Genomic DNA, 12,280 nt, shown 5'->3' on the forward strand with positions numbered 1-12,280 from the left:
AAAAAATTTAAAAACTTTAAAAAATTCATTTCTACAAGTATGTTTATTTTCTGCAAGTGTGTTTACTTTCTACAAGTGTGTTTTCTTTTAGTTGTGTGTTTAATTTCATTTGTGTTTTTTCTTTCAAAGTTGTTTCAGTTTGGGGATTAGGTGCAATCAAGATTTTATCTTGACGCATTTCATAAACTACTTTTTCTGGTTTTAACTTTTGGGAAGAGGTCTTTCTTTGTCAAAGCATTCAGATGATTTTGTTTCTTATAGCAATTGAAGAACAGATGTTACTTGCAGTAATAGAGGACTTTCAATCTTGAAATTAGAATTGCAGATCAATAGTTTTCAACACTTTGCAAATTTAAAAGATTGACTATCTTGGTGTTTTCAAATCAAGGTTGATGGCAGCAAGGAATAATCCAAACCCTACTGGTTCAAACAAAAGGTCCTTTTCAAGGAATTTCTAAGATCATTGTTTGGCATGAGAGTTTCCATTAAGTTCTTAATAGAGGAATGCAGAGGTTATCAACTAAAGCTAGAATCTGAGAAATGACACCATGCCTTGGCCACACAGTCTAAGTGTGGTCAGGGTATAGAAATTAAAAAAAAAAGGAAAGGTGATGTTAAGAATGAAAGATTCCAAATCATCTAAGAAAGGTATTCCGACAGTAGGGATATGCACTCCAAAATGGCTATCCAGTATCTATACAAATTGCTTAATGGAAAAATCAAATGGAAACATGTGACTTTGTGAAGCAAAATTCAGAAGATTACCTAGGACCTCAAATGTAAAAAATGATAACCCATAAAGAGCCCTCATAATGGATTCTCTCATCTGGTTAGATAAGTGATTGATAAACATATTTTGCAAGGATTCTTGATGAATGGACCAGTGGGATGAAATATTTTCTCCAAGTTGCTAGAAGCTCAATATTGACTCAATCTAAGACGTCAAATAAAAATAAATACACTGAGCACACACCAAGCTTGAAGATTCTAGATTCTGAGGTTTTGACTATTAAGCAACTCAAAATATTCTTGAAGTATTCAGGATTCAATTGGTATTTGACACATGTTAGAAGAATGCATGTTGTTGAAGCAATGCCTTTGCCATTTCATCCCTTTTGTTGTGGTTTCATAACATGCACCTCATTTCTCCTAAAAATAGGGACCCCTTAGTATTTTTTTTATTTTCCCAAACTCTTAGTCTAGGGCCTGAGTCATTTTGGGACTCTACCTAGAGTCTAGGTCCTACCTAGTCCTCTATCTGAGAAACCCAATAGTCTGAAATGGAAAATTTGAAAAGAAAGGATGATTTTGTGTCAAGGTGCACACTAGCTCACCTAGCACAAATGTGCACCTTGAATAGGTATGCAAGTGCACTTCTATATTCCTTTGGAGATGCGCACCTATGCACATGTGTAAGTGTACACCTCCAAAGGGTGCGCACTATCTCGAGCCTATAAAAGCCCAGGACCCCCTCCTCTTCTCTCCATTATACTCTCAACAGCATCAACGATTGCACCTCCACGCCTCCAAAAGGTGTGACACTCTACCAGCGTGCACACATACACAAAAAACTAAGTCATCACGGTGCACATGTATGCACCTTTATTCATGCTAATAAACCTAAACAAAGCTTAAAACACCTAAGTAAAAGGTGTGCACATGTGAACCTATCCAAGGTGCACATGTGTGCACTTTCAAACCACTATCTAAAGGTTCCTAAGATAATGGTGCACAGATGCACACCTTATCAAGGTGTGCATCTGTGCACCATTTTCTACCCTTAGCACCCTTAGTGAAAACTACTCTATTGCCTTTTGCACATGTAAGAAGCACATGTGCATGTGCACACTCCATAAGGGTGTGCACCTGTGCAAGTGTGCAACTATGCACAAAATGAGTTTTTTAGAGTCATTAAGATTAAGCAAACCTAGCGCACCTATCAAGGTGCATTAAAATAATTTATAGAGCTTTTAAGGGGATTTGAATTATTTTTTAGGGCTTTGGTGTTTTGGGTTTTTTTTTTGGCAATTAGGGTTTGTGTAGGGTTTAATTTTCACCTCTCTAGATTAATGATTTTATGTTTTGTGCAGATAAAATGGCTTCCTCATCTTCCTTACTTGCTAAAAAGATTTATCTAAAACCTATTGTCTTCAAGTTCCAAGGTGCACCAAAGAAATCATGTTTTTAGGATAATCATTTAGAAATTAGATATACTGAGTTGGGACACATAGACTAGAACACATTCCTTGTACTCTACAATAAGCCTAAAGAGAGGTTTGTGATGGTGTTAGAACTTATCAGATCACAGTTGGTGAATGTCACATCATATCCCACATTAGTGCAATCTTCTAAGCTCATTATGACTCTAGCCGAGAACTATGTGTCCAAAGAAAGAGTTGTCAAAAGTGTCATAAGGGAGATAGTCCTAGACCTAAGGCTGAGGAACATTGAGAAAGTTTTCCATCTCCCAAGAGCTGATCAATATGTGAAGATAACTTATCATCAAGCTGAAAGATGGTATAGGGAGAATGGCAAGAAGGCCACAATGATCATCCAATCATCATTTTTTATTGATAGAGCACTGGTGGGATGCGAGCTAGAAAGGTACATATGACTAGAGGATATATGAATGATGACATTGATTATGCCATCATACTTTTGAGAAAAATTATGGTCTGCTAGCAGCTAGGCATCTTCACATCTGAATGGTCCATTTCATAGAGACCATCAGAACAACCAAAATGCCAATAGATTGGGCCACAATACTAAGTAAAAACTTAGATGAACAACTGGTAACCAACCTCAATTTTTACTGGCATCATATTTGGTGTACTTATTGGTAGCATGGACAATTGACTATCCAAGACTATACAAGTAGGGAAGCATGTAGGATGCTAATGCTTGGTCTTATGCAGTATATCCTTCGTTGGTAAAAAAGAAGCTCTTAGACTAAAGCAAGGAATTTTGGATAGTGAATGATGATTTTACATTTGCAATCATCCAACTAATAGAGGGTGATTATGCTAAGAGGATGTTAGTAGAGGCAACAACAAGCATCACAAAGATTGACACCTATTACATCTAGTTTAAAACATTCACTTACCTAATGGTAGTTGGTATGACAATGAATTTGAAGAAACTCTCGAGTTATCCACCAGAAAAGCTAATTTTATTGGAGATTGCAAGATAGCTCACATCTATGTATGACAGAGTGAGAAAACAACATAAGAAGACATGGGTGTGGCCTATTACTATAGATGCATTTGAGGTAAAGAAAAAGGAAGATATCATGACTTTTGATTCAGAGTGGGATCAATATCCCTTGGAAAATTACAACTCCCCTCATCCCTATTTTGACAATATTGGTAGGGTTCAACATTTGGCAAGGAAGTATTTTGTTCATGAAGATGCCATCAAAGATCATTGGCTGAACACAATAGATGACTATGATATCTGAATAAGGGATTATTATAGGATGAATCTATATTTGGAAGGGATCACCTTAAAAATAAAGATCCCTCTCAAGGCTGTTCAACAAGACACTCAAGATGTCTTGGATCCCTTGTATAAGCAAGACAATATATATGATAGGCCAATTATGAATGCAGAGATTGACATGGATGAAAATGTAGATATAAACCATAGGGCTAGACATGTAATTCAGTTGAAAAAGGACTAGATCAAGAAACCTTTCAACCTTGACCTAGTTCCATAGACTATTACCTTTCAAGCCACAACACACACAATAAAAAGTAAACGTGCAAAAGTTACAATACCAATATTCCCTGCTCAATCTCCAGTTAGGTCAAAAAGGGTATATCAACATGACAAGGATGTTGGGTACTTTAGAGCAGATAAAGGAAAAAATAAGAGGAAAAGAGAGTCCCCAAAACAAGCTAAGCTTGAATTTGAAGAGCCTCAAGAAGAGGTGGCTCAGGCACTTGAGAATTAAGAGCCTCAAGATGGAGAAGTAGCTCAAGCTCAAGATACTACATAGGTGTCACAGCCTGAATAAGAATAGGAAAAAGAACCAAAGTAGGAAACACAAGAGGTGACACCACCTACTCAAAAGGAAGAAGCCTCTCCTTCAATTGCTAAGAAAGTTAGAGTTGGATCTATTGTGAGAAGTACAAGAAGGAAAAAGTTACAAAAGAAGGTTATTTCCATCCCTCAAGTGCCTAAAACCATCCCTGAGGTGGATGGTGAAGAAGAATAAGAAGATAATCTCCCTTTGAGTCAGAGGACTCATTTAGCCAGGGTTGTAAAGAAGAACGAAGAAGGAGCTCGACTATAATGTCGCCATCTATTCCTAAGGAACCTATTCAAGTCACTATTTCTGAAGATGAGCAGCAATAATGGATTGAAGAATAGGAGGGGCAAGAAACAAATGTCTTCAACATATCTGATTTTAATTTTATGCCAATGGGAACTGAAATGGTGGGTGATAAGATACAAGATACACCTACAAACCAACCTTTGGGAGAGGATTGGAACCAAACACCACCTTAATCACAAGGGTTTCTAGGTACATCACCCCCACCATTTTAGGACTTGTCTTTCTTGGACAAAGGTTCAACCACTCCTCTACCTCCTATCACTGAAGAAAAAGAACAATCAATTTATGGAGAAGAGCGAGAACAAAGGCTAACTGATGAAGTATCAAAGGACAAGTTGATACATGAAGAACCTTAGAAAACTTCTTAGGATACAGAGGCAAGAACTATGGATACAATGGATACAAAAACTCCCAACATAGATCTTTCTTATAAGGAGAAGACTTTGGAAAGGCATGATAAGGGAAAAGGGCTTGCAAGGAAAACTCGCTCTTTAGCCAAATACATGTCTCCTATGGGCACTACACAAGCATGGATATAGAGGGAGGTTATGGTTAGACAAAAGAGGTAGTTGGACTTGAATGAAGAGAAGAGTATGGATGAGCTAGTGGAAGCCATCAAGAAGCTTGAACCACCCACGGGTGATGCATGAACATTGGCCTTCATAAGGAAGAACCAAGATGAAGACTTGTTTGCACATATTTTCATCCCTCCTCCACATGCTAACATTGAGAATTTGACTCCTAGTAATTATGAGATCAAGGATGTCCTCTTAGGAAAGCCTACGGTAGACACTACTAATTTTGATCACTACTGGTGTGAAAGATGTTTTTAAGCAAGTAGACCGGTATGAGTCAAATTGGTAATGTTGAGGAAGAAAAATGAGCTCTTAAGAGGCTATTTGCATGAATTTATGGGCCCCATTGACCTAGATAATCTAGAGATCACTCTTTTTGTGGCATTAGAGAGGAGAGATAATTATAAGGAAAGTGTAAAGATAGATTCATTTTTGGGTGCATGTTAGAAATGGCATGACAATTTTGAGGATAAAGGTGTACAAATTATACAGGCTAATTTGAACCTGTTACACCATGTTCAAGCTAATGTGGATAAACTAGTATCCATAGTGGACCAAGATTTTGGGTTGATGGATGAGGTACATACTTGGGGAAAAGACCTTCAAGTGCTTCAAATGAGAAAGTGTCAAAGGTATTGTACGCCCACAGAGGTGTATATAATGGATGAGACTAATAAATTGGAAGATTGGATCGAAAAAGATAGCTATTGGGAATAAGGTAATGGAAGGATTTCATTAAGATATTCAGAAGTTGAGAGATCAAACACAACAGTAGATTTTGGAAGCTAAGAAGTATTACAGTGATGGGTGCCTTGATATTTTTGAAGATGATTCAAGGACTAAATTCATTCCAGTACAATCATTGGTTCAATAGTTCTGAAAAACCTTTGAAGATGCTTCATTAGAAGAAGATATCAGACAAGTATTTAGGATTGAAGAGGTTTTCTTGGAGCTGGACACTAAATTGGATGATTTTGCGGATATTCATATGGAGATTAATAACTACCAAGAGACAATAAAAAATAAGTATAAAGCATTGGATTTTCTAGAAGCTTCCCAAGTGGTAGACATTATAAAGAAATTTAAGAGCAAGCATCTAGACATAGCTCTGGTATAAAGGGGAAGAATTTAACCCAGAAGCTAGAAATTTAGTTTTCACACTTCGAAAAATTTTGCATTTTTTGAGCCTACCACCAAGGTGCGCAAGGTGTACAATTCTAGAGGTGTGCCAACAATTTTGAAAGTAAGGTGCGCTGATAGTTAACTTCTAGTTCCAAATTTAGAGCTTTCCATGCACCGGAAACACATTTTAATGACTATTCAACTCCCAGAAATGTCTAGAGAAGGTCAAGCTTCCATTTTTAGAGTTTCCACTAACTCTCAAATCCTCTTATAGCTTCCTTCTTCTTATCTACTATTTCCTTCTTTGTTTTAAGACATATGTAAAGGCCCATGCACTCATTAATTGATATAAACAAGGGTGGAGTCCTACTTGGCACCATTTGCATAGTCAATTTGTACATCATTAGATTTGTTTTATTAGTTTAAAAGCATATGTTTGCATTAATAGATCTCTCACTCACAACAAAAATTGAGGAGATGATTTCTTATAAATTTAGGAATGTAACATATATTCCACGTCATTATTTTGATGCAATAATATATGTCATTGGTGCTCTCATTCTGAGTGTAGTTATTTTTGTTAGAGTGTGTTATTTTTGTGAATTCTTGTTTATGATAATAATGGAGCTAATGGTTTGGTTGTTTTGATTTGATTGTGCGATCTTTTAGTTTTGGTGTTTGCCACATGTTGACGAATTCCACTAATGTATCAAGTTGGAGAAGAGATCACCCTATTGTTCCTACATAGTTTCTTGTCTCACATAAGCACACTTTCCATGGCCTTGCGATCCGATGAGAAGTGAAGCATCTTTCAATTTTTACTAAGTTTCCATCAATGATTGTAGCAGTGGATTTCAAAAAGTGTTGCTCCTATTTTCATTGGTTTCCTACCTGATATTTTCAATGATTTAATTCGCAAACGTATTGTTATCATGGTTTATGTCTATTAGGAATTTCCCCTTCATGTTATTTGCTTTCATCTCTCGTTACCTTATCTTCATTATTTATTTTTCTAACACTTGTTTAAATTAGGAATTCATATAGTTGCATTGCTAGATTACATTCATTTTAAAAAATAAAAAATACCAATAACATATCTCTTTTGTTGTTCATTTTGAAACAACAAGCAAATTGAACATCTTATCCAAAATTGGTCAGAACCATCAAAGGTCTCCCTATGAACAAACACATTTATCTTCAACTGAGAATAATCAAATAGGTCACAAGATCACCCAAAACCTTGGAGTTGATCCTAGATTAGCTTTTCAAGAGAGGATTTCGAAAGGATTCCTACCGTTAAGCATCGTGCAAAACAACAGCTCAACATGTTACATTTTGAAAGATGTGAGAAAAAGTAAACTTGATGCTAAGAGTGATGAAGGCATATTTCTAGGTTATTCCACCGAGAGTAAAACTCATAAGTGTTTGAATTCCAACACTAACAAAATTGTGTAAAGTGCAAATGTTAGAGTTGATGAATTTGAAAAAACAAGAAGAATGCAACAAAGAACCTAGAAATTATAGAAATTTGGTCTATATCTATGAAAGTGAACCTAGAACCTTACCTAAACCAAAGAAAGCTATTGTGAGGCATCACCAACTAAACACTGCCAAGTTTATATAGAAAAGTTATATCCAACATCAACAATCTATTGAGCATTAGGCTATAGGATCTAAGTCACAAACAATGATTGCTAACCAATAGATAGTGGAAGCAGAGTTACAACTAGAGACAATTGAAGAAGTCGAAAATGAAAAATCTAGTGAATAACAAAAAGAAAAACCAAGACTATAACTTGTATTGGCAAAGTATGTGAGAAGGCATCACACACCATATCAAATCATTGGAGATAAAGATTCAGGAGTCATGACAAGAAGAAAATTGAGGAATGATACATGCTTATTATGTGAGTTTGAGCCCAAATCTATCAAAGATGTTTTAGAGAATGAAGATTAGAAAGAAGCAATGAATGAAGAAATTGAACAAATTGAGAGGAACAAGACTTGGACATTGGTACCCAGACCAAAAGATAAGAATGTGATTGGAATAAGTGGGTGTTCATAAACAAGTTCAATGAGAAAGGTGAAGTCACAAGGAATACGACAAGACTAATTTGTAAAGGATATGCACAAGAGGAAGGGGCTGACTACACTAGTACATTTTGGCAAATATGTGACTATGTGATTAAATCTTTTAGTCACACGACTAAAAATTTTAGTCACATGATTAAAACTGATCACATTCCACCATTGCTTTCTAATTTACAAACATAGGTGACTAAATAAGTGACTAAATAATTACTCACTAATAATTAGTTATTGAAATGCAAGTGACTAAACACACTACCAAATAAATGATTAAATTGGTGGCTGGATAATTAGTCATTTATACATTCTCTCTTCAATTTTTATAACGTTTATTTATTAAAGGATTAGGTTTTTTTTATTTTTTATAATTCATTCACGACCCTTGGACTTTCTTTTTCTCATACTAATTGTGGTTTCATGACATCAAGAGTTCAATGTTTAATATTGATAATAGTATCAAGAAAACATGCTATACTATATAGGTTTTCCCTCTTGACAAACTTGATTGAAAATGATTAAACTTAGTGTGAATGATATAACTTCCACTATAAATCCTATCAATAATCTTCCCAAACAAAGTAATGAAGTAATATGAAACCAAAAACATGTGTCAAAGCTTGAGTGAATTGTCTATTAAAAAATCAACACCAATAATAGGTCAAGAGTGACCATGAATTTTGTTCATAGAACATCAATATGAAAAAGAAAATTATTTTAATTCATGTTTGTTGCTATTTTGATTCCATGAGTGATATTTGTATTTTTATTACTAGATTGTGTGTTTGGAAAATACTGCCATTTTTGTGTCATCTCATTTGATGTTTGATTTATATTAATGCCATTTTTCCATCATCTAATTTGATATTTGATTTATTATGAGCTATATTTTTAGATTTATAAACAAATTTAAAATCATTCATTTAATATTATATAAAGATGCATTTTAAGATTATTTTTTAAAAATGCAATTAATTTTACAACTTAAATAATTAAATCATTATTTAAATTATTATAAATAAAACTAGAAACTACTATTATTTTATTTGAACATAAAACATGCTTACATTTTCATTTACCCTCCAAAAAAGGTGCAGAAAATTTCTAGGAAGAAAAATAAAAATATTTAAACTAAACATTTGCAAACTGCATTGAGCGCATCTAAGATTTTCCATGTCAAGGGAAAACATGGAATTGCTTGAACTTCCAATTGATTTTTGCACCAAGTGATTTGTGCGCTAGCAATTTTGGGAAGAAGGGGTGTGTAAGATTGATTTTATGCCCTAATTGTTTCTATTTTCTACCCAGAAAATCTTCATATCAAATCAAACAATATAGGATTGTTCAATGTCATCTAGTGGTGCATCAATTGTGGACTCTAATTATAATTGCGGGCACCCATTAGGCTTTAATTCAAACCAATCTTCTATTTTGAGGCACTAATTTAATTTATTTTTGCACCTTGTTACTAGGCTTTGTGTGGACAAGGGGTCAAAGAGGTTCTATTTGATTGGTTCACCGTGGTTGTGGTAGCAGGGAGCGAAGATATTGTTCATGGGTCTTGACAGCTTGCAAAAGACCACTTTTCTCCATATGTTGAAAGACAAGTGACTAGGTCTGCATCATCCTATGAAGTATCTCACATCTAAAGAACTTGGTATTGGGAAAATCAAATTCAAGGATTTTGATCTAGGCAACCATTTGATTATCAGGAGAGTCTTAAGAGATTACTATGCCAAGGTGAACATTTTTGTTTATCTTTTTGATGTTGCCGATAAAGAGAAATTTATAGATTAAAAAAAGGAGATAGATGTATTGCTATTTGATGATTCACTTACAACTATGCCTTTCTAATTTTAGGAAACAAAATTGACATTCCATATGCAACATTAGAGGAGGAGACTTGATATTACCCATCCCTGACAAATTACACCACTAGTAATGGAAAGATAAATTATACAGGCTCCGGTGTACAACCTATTGAGGTTTTCATGTGTAGCATTGTTAGGAAAATGGGGTATGGTGAAGGCATTAACTGGTTATCACAGTGTATCAAATAGAATTGATCATAATATTTCTTTATTCCAAATATGTTAATGTATCTAAAATGAATCATACTCAGGGTTCAGTTCTGATGGGAGAAATATTTTTGATGCATTATTAATTAATTAATGGCATTAACATAGATGATACATGAATCTTGTATATTGAATTTAGTGCAGGTGTAATTTGGTTCATGTTTGAGCCTGCAATGTAATTGTTTTGAGGAAAAAGAAATATAGGATTTCTCTTTTTGTAGATATTTCTTAGCTTTTCAAAATTTAGGAATTGGTATAGTTCTGACTTAATATGCTTGATGAAAAAACATATAATTGAACTTTCTATTCTAGTTTAAGGGTTTATAATTTTTTATCGGATATTTGTGCCATAAGCATATGAAGCTTGCATGATTGGGAGAAAATCTATGAAAACATAAAGATTTTTATGTCGTTCAATTATTTTTAGTGTTCCTCTAAAGTTGAAGCAATGGAATATGTGTCTATAACCAATTTTGGTTGCTTATCAATAGAACCAAATTTAAAATATATTATCATTACCATAAACTGTTGGAGGCAATCTACAACCAGCTATTAGAATCTAGGTTTATTTTATGGTGTCATGGCACAAGAATTCTTTGCTTTGTTTCTCCATTTATTCCACTAAAGCCTTTCTATTTTTTAGGCTCCCTTTCTTTGGTCCTTTTGCTTGGTGGATTAATCTAGATGATTTGAATCTTTAGTTCTTTGTAATATGAACTGGGGGTTCATGAACCATTGCTTATTTTGACAATGGGGAAAAGATAAGACATGTTTAACAAAAATATTAATTTTTTGTTGATAATGATAATTAAACACAATAGTAGTAGGTAATGCCAAATATTGGAGAAGAATATTGATTATATGTCATTTAGGTTGATCTCTCCTTATGTTTTTTTTTCTTTCCTTAGTACCTTTTCTCCATCCTTTAACTATCTCATGTAACAAGAGGTGGATGTCTGATTGAAGAAATATGGCCACTTTATCATGAATAGTTGTTGTTGGCTTGTGGGAGTAATGGAGAACTTACCATATAAATTGCAAAGACATCCTTAAACCTAGTGTTACTTTTATTGCCCATTCTTAACCTTTAACTATCAAGGTTGTGTTGTATATGGTACTCCAAACTATCAATCTACCTTCCTCTACACTAAATGTAAGAATATTATTGTTGTCTTGTATTTACGAATACTAGATAAAAAAATATTAGTCTTGAACATGACATAGTTTTAATCCATGACAAGCTTACATTTTAGGAAGGAACAAAAGTATTGAGAGTTCTCTTGTGTGTATGATTTTGTCCAAAAATAACACTACCTTTTTGGATGGTATAGGTATGTTTTTGGCGTTGCTCATATCCCATGCTTCGAGGACTAAGTAGTTATTCCTATTAAACAAATTGGATTTATGCTCATGGTAGGAAATTTGTATTCTCTATTGCATGGTTTAGATTTTACTTGGATGATTTCTTTTTAAAATATGAGGCAATACTTGTTGATTATTTTCCATTTTGATTACTTTTGGGCTAAGTCTTAAATTTAGTATGGCTCCATGTTTTTTAATATGCCCAATCACATCTTCAATCCTATCTACCATACTTTGATGATTTATTTTTTAAAACATGATTCAATGCTTTGATGATATTTTTTAAAATATTATAATCTTATTAAAATTCAGAGGAAGCATCTAGAATTATTTGAAGTTTCTAGAATACTTGAATTAATGTTTGAAATTTAATGAGAATTAGAGGGACATTGCTCACAATAGTATATACAATAGAGGATTTCTAGGGACAACATGATCTAGGATCAATAGCCTTATTTTCCTACCTACCCAGCCAATCTCCAACAGTACTACTTAGAAACCCCCAGAAGCAATAAAAAAAATGATCATAGTAATATTAAATAGTGGGCTTTCAGCCATCTCAGTCCATGCTGAAAATTATCTCTTCCTCTTAGGAAATCAACCTATGCTTATCCAGGCTTGAAAGAAAAACTATACATAAGTAGTATGCATACCCTTGAAAGCACAAAAATATGTGCAAAAATATTGTCAATTACACCAAACATTGTAAACCTTGTCACATT

At 34.1% G+C, this 12,280-nt stretch overlaps 1 pseudogene; it reads left to right on the forward strand.

The window, feature by feature from the left end:
• Window positions 1-10,178, forward strand: part of LOC149560915 (small COPII coat GTPase SAR1A pseudogene) — a 39,083-nt pseudogene extending 28,905 nt beyond the window's left edge.
• Window positions 10,179-12,280: the final 2,102 nt, after the last annotated feature.

The sequence above is a fragment of the Cupressus sempervirens genome, chromosome 4 (genome assembly GCF_028749045.1).
Source record: "Cupressus sempervirens isolate cs-2001-9-10 chromosome 4, ASM2874904v1, whole genome shotgun sequence".
NCBI lineage: Eukaryota > Viridiplantae > Streptophyta > Pinopsida > Cupressales > Cupressaceae > Cupressus > Cupressus sempervirens.